At 37.2% G+C, this 20,000-nt stretch overlaps 1 protein-coding gene across 11 annotated transcripts in view; it reads left to right on the forward strand.

Moving 5' to 3' along the window:
- Positions 1 to 20,000, forward strand: part of LOC124949720 (AF4/FMR2 family member lilli) — a 163,109-nt gene that overhangs the window by 18,030 nt on the left and 125,079 nt on the right. The gene's annotated exons all lie outside the window — the stretch shown is intronic.

Raw genomic sequence — 20,000 nt, forward strand, 5'->3', positions numbered from 1 at the left:
GCTTTTTTTTTTTACTTTTTTCTTTTTTTTATCTTTTATTTTTTTTTTCTTTTTTTTTCTTTTTTTTTTTTTTTTTTTAATAGCACCATTTTTTTTAATTTCTCTTCTTCTTTTTATATATTTTCATAAAAGTTAAATAACGCATAGAAGGTCAAGATAATCATTCGTTTTTCTCTTTTACATAATTGTATTAAAAAAGTGACGTGACCTAAGTCACTTTCTTAAGTCATAAGCGACAAGTAACAAACGAGCTAACTCACATTATGAATATTTAAAACAGTATTCTTAAGAAAAGGGTAAACATGTATGCGTGCGTGTAGATGTAATGTAATGTATTATAGTTTGTTCTTCACTATCTCTTTTCTCTGAGAAAACATTATACGTATACATTGTACGTATCTATATTTGTACATATGTGTGTGTGTGTGTGTGTATGCGCGCACGCGTTTGTGTTTTTGTATGTATATATATCTATATACAAGTCAGAAAAGGACTTACATTTCTTAAATGTACGCACAGAAGGAAAAAAAGTATGTCTATTTGAAATATATCTAACGTATCTACATTGAATAACATAAGCATAATTATGTTTCCGTCCTGTGTAGATTTATTATCTTTGTTTTTACTTGCTCTTGAACGAGTCCACAACATTGCTCTTGGATTATTATCTATTGGATAATATAATATCAGTGTTGAGTATAAAGATAGTAGAGAAAAGATAGAGAAAGATGGAAGTTCAAATAGCGCGTTAAAAAGAAGAGAAAAAAGAAGAAGGAGAAAGATAGATAGATAGATAGATAGATAGAGAGAGAGAGAGAGAGAGAGAGAGAGAGAGAGAGAGAGAGAGAGAGAGAGAGAGAGAGAGAGAGAGAGAGAGAGAGGAAAAAAAGAAGCTCGAAATTCTTTCGAACGAATGAGATTCTTGTCCAGGGCCAACGCCCACACAACAGTTAACTTTGTGCTTGTTCGCGAATCGTCCCCTTCCAATTTCTTTTCCGCTTCTCGCTTTCCTTCGTGGCGTACGTGCGTAGACACCATATACATGTACCTAAACCCATACATACAAAGCGTATACATTTATTTACTCTCCTATGTTTACAGTCGATAAAACGTGCTCGATTCCCATGCACTTGCTCCACGCGCGCGACTGATACGCGCCAAATTTGAACGATATTTTGAAAATAAAATGATTATGAAATTATTTAATTGTCCATTAATAATGGGATCAAATTGTTGTTGTCGTTGTTGCTGCTCTTACTTATTATTATTATTGTTATTATTATTATTATTATTATTATTATTATTATTATTACTAAATCCTTAACGTCGACGCGCGGTATGATTATTTGAAAATTTTTAAATAATTCATTATTTATTTTATTTGTATTATTGAACGATAAGCGATCGTTTAATAATTTTATTTTGTAAAATTAAAAAAGAAAATATATATATATATATATATATATATATGTTTATAGATTTCGTTTATATAAAAAAAAAAGTAAGATTCTAAAGAGTAAAGTTAAATCTGAAGATAAAGTTATAATCCAAAAATATGAAGTTATGATGATAAAATGATAAAAGAGGAGGATTACCACGAAGAAATAAATTCATGAAAAAAATATGTGAACGTATAAATATCATTGGAAAATACTAACAGTATACATTAATTCCGATATATCGAAAATTTGCTCGCATTGTCTAACATTTTCCAGTATTTCGAAGTTCGATCTAACGCGCAATAAGGAATTGTCTAACGGCTGTTGGATCTTGAAGCACGAGAAGCCGTCGTGCTCGTGCAGCCTAACACTTTCACCGGTGGATTTCTAATGCTAGAGACTCGGTCTTTTCGGTCACGTTCACAACCGCGAGTTAATGGAAACGATCTCGACGTGCTTCGCGTTCGCTTTAATCGTTTAACAAAACGAGTGCTCGAATTTAACCACTGACGAACAAATCGTTCTACTCTTCCTCCTCTTCCACCTCTTCCTCCTCCTCGTCGTCGTCGTCGTCGTCGTCGTCTTTGCATTCGTAGTCGTATTTGTTATTCGTATTTGTCGTTTACTGTTATAATAACGGAGTCTCCGCTTTTGATCATTCTTAAATAGGGCCCTCTACGAAAATAGGACTTACATAAGAACTTACTTCTTTATTAGATATTAGATCTAATCTCTCTCTTTCTCTGTCTTTCATTGTCTTTCCTTTGCTCTCTCTTTCTTTTTTTTCTTTTCTTTATTTTTTTTTCTTTCTTTTTTTTTTTTTTTTTTTTTATGAGGACTACTTTGCATGCTCGAGCCAGTTCTCTAACGCGATTTTCTACGGCAAACTATTTTTCTTTAACGAGCCTTCAACATAAAACTCGTTTGACGCATATAACATGTATGCATGCATTTATATATTGTACGTGCTATATAGATTATCGTCGAAATAAAACGAATATATTTTTTTCAAGAATCCATTCTACGAAACGTTTTCTTCAAAACTACAAATCTTTATGCGAACATTTTATCAATTTAAACGTGACAATTTTATCGAATTTTCTCTTTTTCTTTTCTTTTCTTTTCTTTCTTCCTCTCTCTCTCTGTCTCTCTCTCTCTTTCTCTCTTTCTTTCTTCTTATCTCGTCTCTTCGTTTTTTCTTTTCTTTTCTTTTCTTTTCTTTTTTTCTTTCTTTCTTTTTTTTTTTTTTTACGTAACACCAGAAAAGCTTCGAAGAATGCAATTAATTTCTTATTAATTAAAATCGATAACGATATCGTTAATTCTCTCGAAGAAATTCTTATTCTTACGATGTGCGAACGAACCAGACATTGCTTGTTGGTACTTATTTAAAATACCATTTAGTGCCAGACGTGTTGTACACGTAAGACGTAAAGAAAGTACACAACGCCAGGTATGTTAATCAAGGAGAGTCAACTTTTTTTCCATCCTTTCTTTCTTTCTTTCTTTCTTTTTTTTTTCCTTCTTTTTTTTTCCCCTCAAACCGAGAGTTTTCCGAGCTTCAGGTTTTATTCCTCAAGAGTATAGGAGTGAAAGTGTTACGACGGATAAAGCCGCGTTTTTCTGCATCGTCGTTTTATAGATCGGCCAATACCATCGTACTCTTTATCAATAAAAACAACGAGAAAAAAGAAATAAAAAAAAAAAAAAAAAATAAATAAAAGAAAAAAAAGAAAAGAAAAACAAACAAGCAAGAAGGAAAAAAAGAAAAAGAAAAAAGAAGGAAAGGCTAAAAAAGAAAATAGAGAGAGAGAGAGAGAGAGAGAGAGAGAGAGATAAGGAAAAAGAGGAGAGGGACGCTAATTGATAAGAAGGTGGGGATGATTGGAGGAGGGAGGAGGGAGAAGGAAGTCGTTCCAGTGTGAACTCAGCTTAAATATGTAACACAGTAGCATCGCGCCTCTTACCACGGTCGAAGCAAAGGAGGAGACAAGAAGGAGAAACAATGGTAGGGGAAGATAGACGGAACGGCCTCGGTATGCGCGTGTACCTCCTCCTCCTCCTCCTCCTTTTCCTCCTCCTCCTCTTCCTCCTTCTCCTTCTTCTTGTTCTTCTTGTTCTTTTAGAATGGCTTTCTCTCTCTCTCTCTCTCTCTCTCCCCCCCTCCCCTTCTCCCCATCTTTACCATCGGCAATCCTTTCCTACGACGTGCTCGAGATTAACTACTTCGATGCGATTTTAAAATCGAGTCCACTCTAAAGCATTCTGACAGTCACAAACGAACTTCTTCTGGTCATATCAATTCGTTTATTTCGTAGGTTAAAAAGATCTTTATGGATTTTAAAAGCATCAAGTAATTTTTTTTTTTTATTCATTAATTTTCTCATTTCTTTTATTTCGATTTCTTATCGTTGTTCTTTCATTGATTATTTATTTATTTATTTTTTTTTTTTTTTTTTATTCAAAGTTTTTTCTTTTCTTTTCTTTTCTTTTTTTTTTGTTATCGTTTACCCTTCGTGATATCTTCGTTCTTTTGTAATACTTCTTTTCAGATTTTCTTTTTTTCTTTTTTTCTTTTCTTTTTTTTTTTTTTTTTTTTTTTTTTTTAGTTTGTTCTTCGTTTTTTCGAATATCATCAGACGAGATTAATTTGATTACTTTGAACAACAACGAGTTATGTAAATTATATATTCACACAAGGAAGGAATAAAAATAATGATTGTTCACATTAATCATTGTTAAAGATCATCCTTAAATCTTTGAATAAGTTTTTTGCTCTGGCGAAAGGTTAGACACGTTTCCTTAATTAGGACTTAGTAGAAAGTATTCTAAACACTTTCGAAGTCACATTCTCGAGCGTTAAGATTGCTCTTAACGCGTCTCGATATAACGTATAGCACTAAGTTTTGTTGTGTTAGCCCACTTCTAAACGCATTTGTCGAGCGTCTACCTCTCTACTATTACTACTATTACTACTACTATTGTTACTACTACTATTACTACTACTACTATTACTACTATTATTACTATTACTATTATTATTATTATTATTATTATTACCACTATTATTACTGCTTAGTCCCGAAGTAGCTCCTCGCGTACTTTTATTATCACATTGTGTCACTGGCAAGTTCCTTCGAATTACGTCGCCATCGTCGATCTCTCTTCCTGCCGTTCGTTACCAGCCAGACCGAGATTGCATTCAACGAACTCCTCCTCCGTAGCTTCCGGAAGGAGAGTATCCGACGAGTTTGCCCCGTTGCTTGCGACTTTTCAAGTCGTGCAAGCACGAAGCACGACTTCGCTTGGTCATCGCTTTTCCATCGAATCGAAAAGCTATCGTGAAAGCTTTTTTATTTTGTTTTTTATTTTTCTTTTTTTTTTTTTTTCTTCTTTTCTTTTTTATTTACTCTTCCCTTATTTATGGAAAAATTACGCAAAGATATAATGTTCTATCATTTTCTACGGTAAATAGGTTAACCTTTGAACGAACATAACTGCATATATATAGATATATATATACATATATATTTATATAGGATACATAAGTTTCGACAAAATGATTTCAAAAGAATTTCACTTCCTCGGAAGCGAAAATGTTTATCGGGAGTGCCGTGGGGAATCTCGAGTACGAAGTGAAAACAACAAAAGAAAAATGATTTCACCGGAATCTGCCTTTGACTTGAAGATTATATTAGTAATCTTATATTAGTAATTTTATTGGAAAAATCGAGTAGAGTCAGAGAGAGAGAGAGAGAGAGAAGAGTAAGAAGATGAAATTAGTGGAAGTGGGAGGAACGGTAAAAAATTGGTTTCAAGGTTCTTCGAGAGGAAGAGAAGACCCGTTATTGTCTTACATTTCGGCCGACGCCATAGTAGCTGCTCTCTCTCTCTCTCTCTCTCTCTTTCTCTCTTTCTCTCTCTCTCTTCCTCTCTCACTCTTTCTTATGCATTACAGTCGATACGATCGAGACTGAAAATTTATTTCACGTCACATCCGAATTCCAAATGGTCTTCTTCAGTTGGTTGGTATCTTCGAGGTCACTGAGTTCCTGAAGCGTCAATGACCGCCCGAGTCATTATTATTAAAGCGTAACTGTCGCTCGGTACGAACCCCCTTAGAAACGCATCAGGCCAACTTTTACTAGCTACTCGAATCGTTACGTATCTTTTCGCACCAAGAACGACTTCTTCTTTTTCTTTTTCTTTCTTTTTCTTTTTTCTATCTTATTTATTATTATTATTATTATTTTTTTTTTTTGCCCTCTATCCTTCTATATACAAACACCTATATACGATCCGGGCTAACGTTCAATAATTAATTAATCCACATTTATCGTGATCGTTTAAAAGAAAAAATCGTTGTTTTACGTAAACTATTGAAAAATATCCTCCCCTAATTCTCTTTTCTTTTCTAATCATAGATAAAAAAAAAAAAAAAAAAAAAAGAACCAAGAAAAAAGAAAGAAGAAGAAGAAGAAGAAAAAAAAGGGAAACAAAATATCGACGGGGGGAGGGGGGAAGAAAAATTGCTTCCTTTCTGCCTGAACAGAAGCACGCATACGTTTTGTGTCGTATCGAGCTCTCGAATAGGGTCGATAGAATTTCTCGACGACGACATGCTGCTTCTCCGACTCTTAACGTGACGTCAGGATCGCGTAGAAGGAGTTCCGTTAAGTCTTCTCTCTTGTTCTCTCTCTCTCTCTCTCTCTCTCTGTCTTTCCCTCTCGTGGGGAAGGAGGAGGAGGAGGAGGAGGAGGTGGTGTTGTGGGAATCATCCGGTTTGAAGATCCTCGTGCCTCTTCTTCCTCCTCCTCCTCCTCCTCCTCCTCCTCCTTAGTTTTCTTTCCTCGTGCGAGTACTACCTCACGGAATTCTATCCACCTGCTTTTCAACCAGAGTAAGAGAGAGAGAGAGAGAGAGAGACGACCTACCTATCTACGTCTCGTCTCGCGTATAAGTACTCGAGTTTCCGCTCTCGTTATCCCTCGTGCCGCCTTTATCGTCTCCTCCTCGTGCCAAGTTATCGACGTTATCTTTCGACTTTCAACGAGTTTCCTTCGGCTATGTCTCCTCGTGGCATACGATTCGACTGCGCGCCTTATATCGCCTTTAGTTTTCAACTTTCGTTCTCTCTACATTTTTTTTGTTTGTTTGTCCTTTCTTTTCTTTTTCTTTGTTTTTTTTTTTTTTCGTTCTTTCCTTCTTTTTTTCCTTTCTAGACAAAAAAAAAAAAAAAAAACCAAAAAAAAAAACCAAAAAAAGTTAAATCCTTGGATCTTTAGATCCTCGTTGAACTCCAATTCATCAGATATATCCTTTTTATAGATATTATCGAACAAATGTCAAACGTTGGATCCTCATCCATTCTCCATTAATTTTCCTCTATGATTATTAATTATTTTGAGCTATACGTCATATTATGTTTTCCCTTTGCGTCGAGTATTATGTTAAAAAATGCTAATGCCATTATTGTCAGATACGTATAAATATGTATATTAACTTGTTTCTCATTGAATTAAACGAAATTCATCGATGAAAGTTTGACTTTAGATTTCTATATTATTGAAGTAATGTGTATAAAAGAAAGAAAGGAAGAAAGGAAGAAAAAAGGAAATATAGAAATTGGCGGTACGTCACTTGGTTATTTAGTTATTATTAGTTTTTTTTCTTTCTCTTTTTTTTTCTTTCTTTTTTTATTTTTTTTTTTTTTTTTTTTTTTTTAAAGAAATTCTTTAAGATCTTTGAATGCGAACAGAGCGAACGAACGAACGAATGAATAAATATATAAATAGATAAATAAACAAACAAATAAATATATAAAAGAAGATAAAACGTATAGCATAGAAAATGGAAATATAAACAAAATAGGTATTCATCGTATTCGCTAACTATAAGAAGGCAACGACAGTAGCTCGATAGGAGCCTGTTAAGGTTGCCAACTTTCTCGGCGCCATGCCGTGGCTTTCGTTTCTCCATGACTTTCGTGAGCTCGTTCGAGCGAAGTTGGTTTTGCTGTGATCGAATTCGACTGCGTCCAATCCTTCAAGAAAGACATGAATAATAATAATAATAATAATAATAGTAATAATAATAATAATAATAATTATGATGATGATTTTGCTGCTGCTGCTGCTGCTGTTGCTGCTAATTATGATAATGATGTTGATGTTGATGATGATGATGATGATGATGATGATGTTGATGACGACGATGAAATTAAAGAATTAAAATAAAAAATTAAGAAAGAGAGAAATAACGATAAAGGATAAATTTTGGAGAAAACAGACGATGGGGATATAAGATATTTCTCTTGAGGAAATAATTGAACGAGCTTGAAAGAAGAAGCGCTATTATTCCGTCATTTAGGCGTCTCTCGCGAGTCGTAGGGCTCGTAGGACTGTGAACGTCGAAGGGTCTCTGCTCTGTTGGAGACGACGCTTTCGTCGTTGAGGAGAAACGAAGAGAAAGAGACAGACATATACATACATACATATATACATACTTATATACATATATATATATATATATATATATATATATATATACAGAGAGAGAGAGAGAGAGAGAGAGAGAGAGAGAGAGAGAGAAAGAGAGAGAAGAAGAGAACGTGATTTGATAACACAGCATCGATCCATAGCAGCCTCTCAGGATACTTCGTCCCTTCTCTTTTCCCTTCTCTCTATCCTTCCCTCTTTCACTATCTCATTCTCTTTCTTTCTGTCTATCACGCGCGCACACACACACACACACACACACTCTCTCTCTCTCTCTCTCTCTCTCTCTCTCTCTCTCTCTCTCTCTCTCTCTCTCTCTCTCATTCTGGTTTGCCTCTCTGTCTCTTTTCCTCTTTCTCATTTCTCTGATTCTCGCGTTGCCACAACGAGGAGAATTGTAAATACCAGCGACGTGCCAATCTTCTCTAACTCTCTCTCTCTCTCTCTCTCTCTCTCTCTCTCTCCCTCTCTTTATCTATCTATCTATCTATCTATCTATCTATCTATCTATCTATCTATCTATCTATCTATCTATCTATCTATCTATCTATCTTTCTCACTTACTCTCGAAAGTATGAGAGACGAAGGTGGATAGAGAAGGCGGTCCTCATCCTTCCATTCCTCCTCCACTTCCTTCTCATCCTCTACGTCCTATAGAGAAAGAGAGAGAGAGAGAGAGAGAGAGAGAGAGAGAGAGAGAGAGAGAGAGAGAGAGAGAGAGAGAGAGAGAGAGCGGAGAATCCTCTATAAATTCCCCGTCGTCGGGTTATTCCGGACGTGTCGGTACAACGAAAATATTCAGCACGTGTGACGAGTTACGTCGGTAACTCCCGTTGCGTTACGTCGTGTTGCACGTTGTTGCCGTTGCCGTTGCCGTTGCTTGGCGTGTTGCTCCTTCTTGTAGATGCAGCGATCTAATATAGAATACCTTCTTCGTCTTCCTTCTCTCTCTCTCTCTCTCTCTCTCTCTCTCTCTCTCTTTCTCCTACTCTCCCTCTCTCTTTCTCTCTCTCTCTCTCTCTTTCTTTCTCCTGCTCACCCTCTCTCTGTCTCTCTCCGTCCTCGTAATCCGTGGAAAAGGGCTATTAATAGAGCAAACAGGAGGGGAACGAGAATCTCGACTGGCTCTATTCGAGAATCCTTAAGATCCAAGTTTTATTTTCACGCTCTCATTACGGAAATACTCGGTGATTCTTTGATTTAAATATAGAGTTTTACAACGGATGAGAGGGACGGTAATGTTGGATGATGATTTGGTGGTTAGAGGGTGGGGCGGTAGGCGGCAGCGGGCGGGGGGGGAGGACGGAGGGATAAAGTAGAGAATGAGGAGGTGTAATTTTTAAGCGAGAAAATTTCGTAAGTAAATTTCTTTGAACGAACGTTATTATATAGTTAAGATTATTATTATTATTATTATTATTATTATTATTATTATTATTATTATTATTATTATTATTATTATTATTATTATTATTATTATTATTATTATTATTATTATTATTATCATTATTATTATTATTATTATTATTGTTATTGTTATTGTTATTACAAATGTTAAATCAAATTAATAGTAATAGTAATAGTAATGGTTCATCGTTAAAAAAAAAAAGCTAACACGTCCATCGGTATATCGTAAATTAATTACGATCGATGATAGATTTGTTTTAATTTAAATACGTTGTGTTGTTACGAAGTAACACATACAAATTAGAATTAGTAGTAATCGTATGCTCTAACATCGATCAGAACACAACGTTCTAATCTCCATAAATTTGTCACGTGCGAACGTCGAATCACGCTTTGTTTACGTTCGCCTCGTCCACCGAAGTGAAAGTTCTGCCATCGTGTGTGTGTGTATATGTGTGTGTATGTGTGTCTGTGTGTGTGTGTGAGAGAGAGAGAGAGAGAGAAAGAGAGGGGGGGGGGGGTTTAACGAGTGCGAACATAAGCGCTTGTGAAATCTAAAATTAGAATACGAATGAAAAGTAGAAAGGGATAGGAAGGGGTAGTTTAGTTTAAAGTCGAACGATTCTATAAAAAAAAGAAAAAGAAAATGATAGAAATCGATTGGAATCGTTTGTATTCGTTCTAAAATTTCATTCCGTTCATGCGAGGATATTATTGATTCAGAATTTAAGGTGTGAGAGAGACAAGACCATCTTCGATAACGAGTTTGAAAAAAGTAGGGAGAGAGTTATCTCTTTGTCTCGAAGGGAACAGCTTCTTCTTCTTCTTCTTCTTCTTCTTCTTCTTCTCTCCCTCGATAAGTCGATTTTTCGCTCGAACAAGCTTTCCTTGTCAAAGGAAGACGTTCGTCTCACGAAGACTGCCGATGACGTGCAGCGAAACGAAGAGGAAAAGTCGTCGAAATTTTCTAAACGTTCCACGTCTAGAAACTAATCTCATGGAGATCGATATTTTATATATATATATATATATATATATATATATATAATAGATAAATAGATATGGATACATGGACAATAACATGGACAACAACGAGAACAAATGAAAATGAAACGGGAAGCATATGGTTTGTTTAATGTTAATGATGACGACGATTAAATGAAGAAAAGTAAGAATGATAAAAGTCGCTCAAAGGAAGAAGAAGAAGAAGAAGAAGAAGAAGAAGAAGAAGAAGAAATCGTTCGATCGTAAATTACAGAGGCGTTATTAAATTATCAGGAGCCGAGACGACTTGTATTACAAGCGGAATGCGAACGGAGCACGAAGCGATTGGCTTCAAGGCGACAAGTGGCCTGGCCAATGAACCGGCGGTGGTTCGACCGAAGTCTGTTCGCTTGCTTGCTTTCTTGCTCGCTTGCTTGCCTGTTTAGCTTGCTAAGCTGATCCTCTTGCCTTGACCGTAACGCGTAAGAAGAAGGATCATGAAGAAAACGAAGACGACGACGAAGAAGAAGAAGAAACAAAAAAAGTAAAAGAGTGTCGAGACTGTGTTCTTCGTTCAACTAAAAAATCAATCATTAGACCGGATCGTTTGAACGATCAACGAACATGATTTCTAAATCGTTCAAATGAGAATGTATGTACGGGTTGTGTTCTCGTGTCGATTGTTACATAGAACGCGTTCTTAGAACGTTGATAAATTATTTCTTCTAAGATCGAGATTAAACGTAGTTTCTTCAGAATTTATTATTTCCTCTTCTTCCAACCACCACCACCCCCCCGCTCTCTTTCTCTCTCTCTCTTTCTCTCGCTCCTTCTTTTTCTCATTTTCGCGTTACTTTTTTTCAATTAGCGAATATGTACAAGTAGATAAATTATCGTACGTGGTATGTTTCTAACGGATTTCGTTATTTTCACTGTATTCGAAGGAAATCACGAACGGAAAATCGAAGGTCAAGAAACGACCTTCGCGAGAGTCGACCTTATCGATAATTCATTATATATATCCGTTCTATAGGGGGAATGGCGAAGAGGTAAAGTAAGAGAGACAAGAGGCCATCTATAGGTTTACACTGTGTGTTTCTTTTCTCTTCTCTTCTCTTCTCTTTTCTTCTCTTCTCTCTTTTCCCTTTTGGTTCTTCTCTTCGTGGTGTATATTATACTTGCACGCGCGCCAACCGAGAACTTAACGCGTCTCTCTTTTCATGGAATACGATCATAGCTCTCGTAGCGTGAAATCCGTTACCAGCGGTCGGTAAAAGCATATTCAACGAGAAGGATAACTCGATCGTTAAAGATACCTTCTCTTGTGACCTTGACTTCTTCTTCTTCTTATTCTTCTTCTTATTCTTCTTCATCAACATCATCATCTTATTTTTCTTTTCTAGATCATCATCTTCTCCTTTTCGTTCTCATTATTCTTTTTCTTTCTTTCTCTCCTTCTAGTTAAACGATTTCATCGTTTTCTTAGAGTATCTTCTGAGTTTCGTTCCATTAGCCTCGCATTAGAACGATAGCGCCACGTAGTATTAACGAAGCATTTGCGTCTTCTTCGTATTTTCTTATTTCTTCTTCTTCTTCTTCTTCTTCTCTGTTTTTTGTTCTTATTCTTCTTCATTATTATCATCGTCATCACCATCCTTCTCGCTATCATGAACTCGAGTCTCACGTCGCACTTGGAAGATTTCCAGACTGCTAGAGATTTAATTGACTCATCGTAAAATGTAGGACGTCTTCCCTGACAAATCACATTTGAATTTTGCCCTGAGAAATTTAACACCGTTTACGACGAACTAAACTATTACTGTTAATTATTTATTTATTATTCTCGTTATTTTAATTTTAAATTTGTACGTACACGCGCATACGTGAATATCTTTTACATGTATGTATGTATGTATGTATGGATGCATGTATGCATATATGTATGTATAAGATAAAGTTTAGTTCATCGTTGAAACGAAATATTGCAAAAAGAAATATTTCTTCGTTGAGAACACTCGAAAAAGATACTGATTCGAGGAAAAAGAAGGTTTCTGGAAGACATGGATGCCGGTGGTGATGGTGATAGGAGGGATGGTTTGCAACGGATGACTGACCAGATTTTAGCGGGTGTGTAAATCACCGGAGAAGGAATACCGGTCGCAAGTAAAAGAGCAAAGGTCTTTCGTCAGGACAGGTTGACGAATCGATTTCTTCACAGCGTTGAGTCCTCTGTAAAGTAGTACCAGCACAGGCACCAGCGGCAACGGTAACAGCAGAAGCAGAAGTAGCTTGTTGAAAAAAGTGGATGAACGAGTAAGAAAGATAGGAAAGATAGATAGAAAGAATGAAGGAAGGAAGGAAGGAAGGAAGGAAGGAAGGATCAAAAGGAAGATGAATAGAGATAAAGAAAAAGAATATAAATAGAATAAGAATGGAACGGAGTAGAATTGAATAGAATAGTTATGTTCGTCTTAAAATATATAAATGCATTTATCGGAGAGAAATTTAAAATTTTATTAAACACATCTCCCATTCAAAAATGATCAATGAGTTATACAATTATAATCGGGCGAAGGGGGTGGGATGAGATGGGGTGGGGTGGGGGAGAAGAAGAAAAAAAATAATAAAAAAAAAAAAAAAAATCAATACTGTAATTTATTCGAAATTTTGTGATAAACAATCGAATTAACAACCCTTGCAAAAGTTAATAATATATAAACGTATTGATTTGATAAATCTTATATAAAGGAATTGTAAAAATTCTTTTCTTTATTATTTATTTTAACAATCTCTGCTTTTCTACATTTGTTCTTTCTTCTTTTATTTATACGCCTGTCTCTTTCTTTCACGTCGGTGTGAAAGGTAAATGAGCCTTCTCAAGGAGAGAGAAATGTCTTCTCTCTCTCGTCTCGTCTTCTGGTTCAGCCGGTACGCGCGTGAGGAGCTTTAAACGAATGTAAGAAAAAAAAAGAGAGATAGATAGATAGATAGATAGACAGATAGATAGTGTGTGTGTGTGTGTGTGTGAGAGAGAGAGAGAAAGAGAAAGAGAGAGACAGAGAATGTGCGTGCGTGTGCACGTGCCGATATATATTTAGCGCCTGCACAGCATTTCTCGACCCATATACTCCGACGAGTAGCAACACATGAAAAATGTGTTTTCTATGTTAGAGAGGGTGATTTCTCTCCCATCCCCCTCCCCTTCCCCCTTCCTTTCTCTTTCTTTTCTTCTATCATCCTCGGTCATGACGAATTCGGGAAAAGAAGTCTGCTTTTGAGCCGTACCATTTCTTTTTTCTTCCTTTCCCCATCTTTTCTTACTTGGCCTCTCGTCGAAGGGTTCTTTCAAGGTTGACGTAGTAAGAAGGCAGCTATCTCACGTACAAATTGATAAAAAGCCCCTTCCCCTTTGTCTGAAATTTGTCTGAAGGAGTAATGTTTTCCTCCAAAAAAAAAAAAAAAAAAAAAAAAAAAAAAAGGATAATTAAAAAATTAAAAAAAAAAATTAAAAAAGAAGGAAGAAGAACAAGAGCAAAGGAAAAGAAAGAAAAAAAAGATGGATAAGTAATATCTAATGATTTCATTAAAAAATTATAGATCTATATAGATCGATATCGTTTACATTGAATTGTATCAATGCGATATATCTTTAAGGCCAAAGGGGATTTGTTTGTTACCATCTAGAAATGATGATAGAACGACGATACAACGACTACTAAGGTTCGATCTACGTAATCGACGATCCTGTATTCGCGAACGAACCTTATCGATAGGGATCATCGGGCTCTCGATATTGAGGAGAAACGGTGAGTCATTGTCGGCTATAGTATTAGGGGAACTCGGTTAACCACCACTAAATCAATGTGCAGTCACACCGATATAGACGTATTATCTTCCTATCCCTCTGTCAACTCGTGTCGCGCATCTGTGCGCGTCTCTACGATTTACTGCTAATCGATAACACGCTACTTGCGAAGCATTACGAAGACGCTGACCCTTCGCCGTGGCTTTGCCCATTCGACTCGATTGAGTCTGTTGCACACGTATGCACGCACGAACACACACACACTCTGCTTTCCCATCCCCCGAAAGAAAGAAAACGATTTTTACGGCGTTCATCCCGCCCCCAATTGTATGATAAATAATAATTCATTTTAATTAAAATGTAATTCTATTCGACAAATTGTCTCAATAAACTTTCAAATGGATGCAAAATATCCTCCTTTGCTGGTGCAACGTTTTCTCTCTCTCTCTCTCTCTGCTTTTCTTTTCTTTTTTTTCTTTCTTTCCTTTTTTCTCGACGTTTATCATCATATAGATTTACGATGTAATAAATTGTAAAGGACCGAAGTTTTCCAACCTTCTTTAAAGTTCTACCATTTATTATGGTTAATTGTGTATCATTCCGTGGTATTGATAGCACCCATAGAGTATCGGAGACCACTCGATAAATAGATAGAGAATATTCGCGTTACGTTAGAGAAACGCTAAGTCGTTTATGTAAAACTTCTCTCGCGCATCGGGAATTGGCGTGTTTCAAGGGAAATCGGAGTTTGTGGCGTAGTTCTACTTCCAGGCTTCGTTAGTGCCGTGAGAAATTTTTCTTTTACGAGAGAGTAATAATATAGCTTAATTGGAGTAACTGAGAGAGAAAGAGGAAAACTCGTATTCACGCACTACGTCTCTCTCTCTCTCTCTCTCTCTCTCTCTCTCTCTCTCTCTCTCTGTGTCTGTGTATGTGTGTGTATGTAGTTATAGCGACGTTAGCTATGTACTTATACTTCCTATTACATAGTAATCGAGTCGCGTAACGAGAATGAACGTCCCACATTATCTAACTTAATTTCCTTTCCTTTGACCAGTCCGTTATCGCGTCTCTATTGGCTCCGTAATGTCACATGTATCGTAGCATGGAATAAATAAAGGCTAATCGATTAACGGCCAACACCAACTGATAACTCAAGTTTTAATATCATTGCGTTATCGAGACGATTGCGTTTGATCTCGAAAGAGTTCGATAACAATCGGAGGAATTGGTTATATCATTTTGTTCGTGCTTATCTTCTTCAATTTTTGTCGGATCATTGATTTGAATCCACGACCTTTTTGAAAACGATAAGTGTATATATATATATATATACACATTTATTATAAATATGTGTATATGTTTATTCATATAGGTGTGTATATATATATATATATGTATAATAGTATAGAGCAATAACGCAACACGTTCGGACCTTTCTTCAAATACTTTTAAACGTTTTTACATAATATATATGTAAAATATATTACATATGTTCTACATATTATAGTTTGTTAGTAAATAATTACATATATATATGCGATTAGAGGAAATCCTAAATACTATTAGTTATCAATTTATGTGAATGACAAATTAATCATCGAAGGAAATACGGATTCCAATTTGTTATCGTTTATTAAATTTTCTCTCTCGTAAACGTAATATAATAACAAATGCCACTATTTTCGTTTAAATTGATAATCATTAATTTATTTTATTTCATTAATACTTGGGGAAGGGGTAATCGAGAGAAAAAGTAGTGAAAAGTAGCTAATATACCTATGCGCATTATTGTCGGTTCGCGACGTACGCGTTCTTTGACGGCACGGCTCCATTAATTGCTTAGCCGCGTACATCGAAGTAATATTATCGATAGTGTCTCGAGACGACGCACGGTGGTGAGTAGGTAGGCGGGAAGAGATAAAGGGAATGAAGGGGTGGGGTGCGGTTGCGACGAGACGAGAAAGCTACGATGGATGTAGAACGAAGGAAGCAACGGTTCAACCAGCAGGGGTAGAGGGTCGAGGCTGCTGGTGAAAAGGGGTGCTTGAGGTGTGGATTCATGGGTTACGCTCGACAGCTTCTGACGTCACGAGGTTTGTACGCAAGTCTACTACTACTGTTACTACTACTACTACTACTACTACTACTACTACTACTACTACTACTACTACTACTACTACTCTACCACCACCACCACCACTACCACCACCATCTTTTCAGCAACAGCAACGGCATCAGCGCCACCACCACTACTGCAATCAATCCCCACCATCGAGTATCTTTACCATAGACGATGTAGGACGATGTACCAATACTGCAAGTCGATGCCACGGTCGCTACTACTACTACTTCTACCATTACTCCTACTACTACTACTACTACTACTACTACTACCACTACTACTACTACTACTATCACTACTACTATTACAACTATTACTATTACCAGTTAGCAACGGTAGTATTAGCAGGTCTACACCGTTGAACTACCCCCAGCTTCATTGGTATTGTCTTCATTGCTACAATACAAGCAACATGAACACTACCACATTGTCATTCCTAAGACATTCAGAGAAGAGAGTATGAGTTTGTCGTTTCTAACTCGACGCGGTCATAATTATAGTATACACATTTAACTTCCTATTTCGGTTTGCCCAGGTGTCTCCTTTCTTTCTTTCTTTCTATCCCTTTTTTTTCTCTTACTCATTTCCTTTCATCTTCTTCGTCTCTCTCTCTCTCTCTCTCTCTCTCTTTCTCTTTCTCTTTCTCTTTCTTTTTTCCCTCTGAAGATTTACGTGCTTTCTTGTTTTCGTCTTATCTCCATCAACTTGGTCGCCACACTTAATCTCCTTTCATCTCTTACCTCTTCTCTAGCAAACCAGCCAGGTGCTCGTTCGATTATAGCAAAAGTGTTGTCTCGAAGGATGAAAGAAATGTGTGTGTGAGAAAGAGAGAGAAAGAGAGAGAGAGAGAGAGAGAGAGAGAGAAAGAGAGAAGGAAAGGGGGAGGTAACGTGAGCAAAGGAGAAAAACAGAAAGAGAAAAAGAAAGAGAGAGGCGCAATACCTAATCCTCCCTTCGTTGGCCCACGCTCGGCAGGAAATCAATAGAGAGGAATTCTCTCTCTCTCTCTCTCTCTCTCTCTCCCTCTCGTTCTATCTCCGTCCCTCTCTCTCTCTCTTTCTCTCTATATATATCGCTATATCTCCGTCGTTGCTCCTTTCTCTTTTTCTACTAGCCGCAGAGCATGGGTCGGTCAAAGAAGCTGAGAAAAAGGCCATGCTCTTTACCTTCTCTTACTTTTCTCTATCTTTCTCTATCTCTCTACCGCTACCTCCTCTTTCTCTCTCTCTCTCTCTCTCTCTTTTGTCCTTCTCCTTTTTTACCTTCCTCCTCCATTCTTTTTTCCTCTTATTTTCGCCCACTATCGCTCCTCGACTCCTCGACTTATCCTTTAGCGCCGGATTCGAATCGTCTCGCTTAAGATCGGTGAATGTGAAAAAGGAAAAGAATTGAGCGGTAAAGGTTTTATTTCTTGATTAAGAATCTGATAACGATGAAGACGTTTTTTTTTTCTCTTTCTCATTTTCTTTCTCTTCCTTTTGTTATCATGCATTCCAATCGAGTCAATTGGAACATTTGCCTTTTTCTATGTCAAGGTAACTGGAGTATACCGGTTATCGATCAAATTACCCAGAATGCAATAGATTTGGATATTAACAATAAGAAGAAGAAGAAAAAGAAGGAAATGAATACTACGATGAGAACGGAAAGAGAAAGGGGAAAAAGAAAAGAGCTCTCACAGTAGATAAGAGAGAAAGAGAGAGAGGGGGAAGGGAGGGCTTTAAAACGAGTCAGGTAGGTTCTCTCGTCAATAGGGTCTCGTTTTCCAACCGAGCCACCGACCGGCTGCCCTTTAAACCATTACGTAGAATTTAGGGACTCCGCAGTTCGTTGAAGTGTACTTCATCGTCATGTTTTTCCCAACCCTCATATTGTGTCCGTAGCAAATAAATACAACACATCGAATATTATTTTCTAATCGATTCTATTTTTTTTTCTTCTCTTTTTCTTTTTTTCTCTCTCCCTCTTTTTTTTTTTTTTTTTTTTTTTTTTTTTTTTTTTTTATCTGTTATCTTTTATCTCGTTCAGATCAATTTCGTATATTCAGATCTCCGTTCGACAAGTTTCGCGAGTATTCGAAGAGAGATATTCGATTAGGATATCGGGTAATAGGGAACAGGGGATGAGGATTGATCAATGAAACGCATCTCTCTCTCTCTCTCTCTCTCTTTCTCTCACATACACACACATACATACATACACGCACACGCATAAACACATACACACATTCTCCCTCTCAGTCTCTCTGTGCGTGGGCTCTTTGGAGTAAACGTTACGTCAGTGGGCGTCGCGTGACGTAGCGGAAGTCGTGCGTCACCGGTGATGTAAAGTAACGGGCGGAAGAGGAGGAAGAGGAGGAGGAGGAGAAGGAGGAGGAGGAGGAGGAGGTGGAGGTGGAGGAGGAGGAACGTCCGAAAGAGGCCATTGACGAGAACGAGCGAGCGAGCGAGAGAGAGGGAAAGAGGACTTGTTGCATGTCCTTTTCCAGCCGGCAATCTTTACGATCGTCGGCATCCTACAAAATCTTGTCCACTTCGTTGATTTGATCTGACGCGATTATGATTGCAAAAACGCGAATTCGAAAAATGACGGACAAAGAGGCCAGTGGTTGGAGTAAGGCAGAGAGAGAGAGAGAGAGAGAGAGAGAGAGTGATAGAGAAAGAGAAAAAGAGATAGGGATGGATATATATATATATATATATATATATGTAGAAAGAGAGAGAGAGAGGGAGAGAGCGAGAGAGAGTAGGAAGCAACGTAAAAACGTGTCCGCGCATATTTTCATCGAGGGCGCGAGTACTTGTTGCATATCCGTTTGCGCATGTGTCGTCTTCTTCTAAGATACCCTGGTAGGAGAGAGATTAGTCGGTAGGAGAAACGAGGGGAAAATTCTTGTTGTTGAATCTCTTCGTCTAAGATGAATTTAACTTAACGACTACGTACCTTTGTATAGTTATATATACAACGTCAGGTATATATATATATATATATACCTGACGTTGTATATACTTTAAAACTGAAAATCTTTAAGGAGAAAGATAGAAAAGGTAAAGGATAAAAGTGTTACTGAAATAAACTAAGAGATTTTTTACAAATCCTTAGAGAATCCTTTGCCTTGGATTTATAGACTCAAACAGCTACCGGTTCTCTCTTCATTTAATTAAGACAATCCACCCTGTTATATTAGCAGTCTCGATCTAGTAGCTCGTGGCGGCTCGTTAATTAGCAATTTGCTTTCTCATTGTAAAGCTGAACGGTAACATCGCTTGCATAATTTCTCTTCATCCCCACCCCTCTCTCTCTCTCTCTCTCTCTCTCCCCCTTTTTATCGCGTGCTCTTCTGGATGGCGAAATGAAGGGGATGGGAAGGATGGAGGGAGGGAGGGAGTTAGGTGAGGAAATGGAAAAGGGAGGGAAGAGTAGCGAGGCAGACAGCAGCGGTGTCGTTTAAAACTCTGGATAGTTCTTCGTAATCTGGCACGTTTCCCGAGCTCGTTATTTTCTAGCGAACGTATGCTCTTTTGTAAATTCGTCTAGTCGTTAGACGACGGCAATGATCTTGTTTCACCCTTCCTCTCTCTTTTTTTATCCTCTCTCTTTCTCTTTTTCTTTCTCTTTGCTTAACGAGCACAAGGCATGATATTTAAGAGCGTACACGCGCGACACCGTATGTCGATTTCTCCAACCCTTCTTCCGACACGTCTAACGGATTCTACTGGGCCACAAGGCTTATCTCTGTACGA

The sequence above is a fragment of the Vespa velutina genome, chromosome 6, assembly GCF_912470025.1.
Source record: "Vespa velutina chromosome 6, iVesVel2.1, whole genome shotgun sequence".
Taxonomy (NCBI): domain Eukaryota; kingdom Metazoa; phylum Arthropoda; class Insecta; order Hymenoptera; family Vespidae; genus Vespa; species Vespa velutina.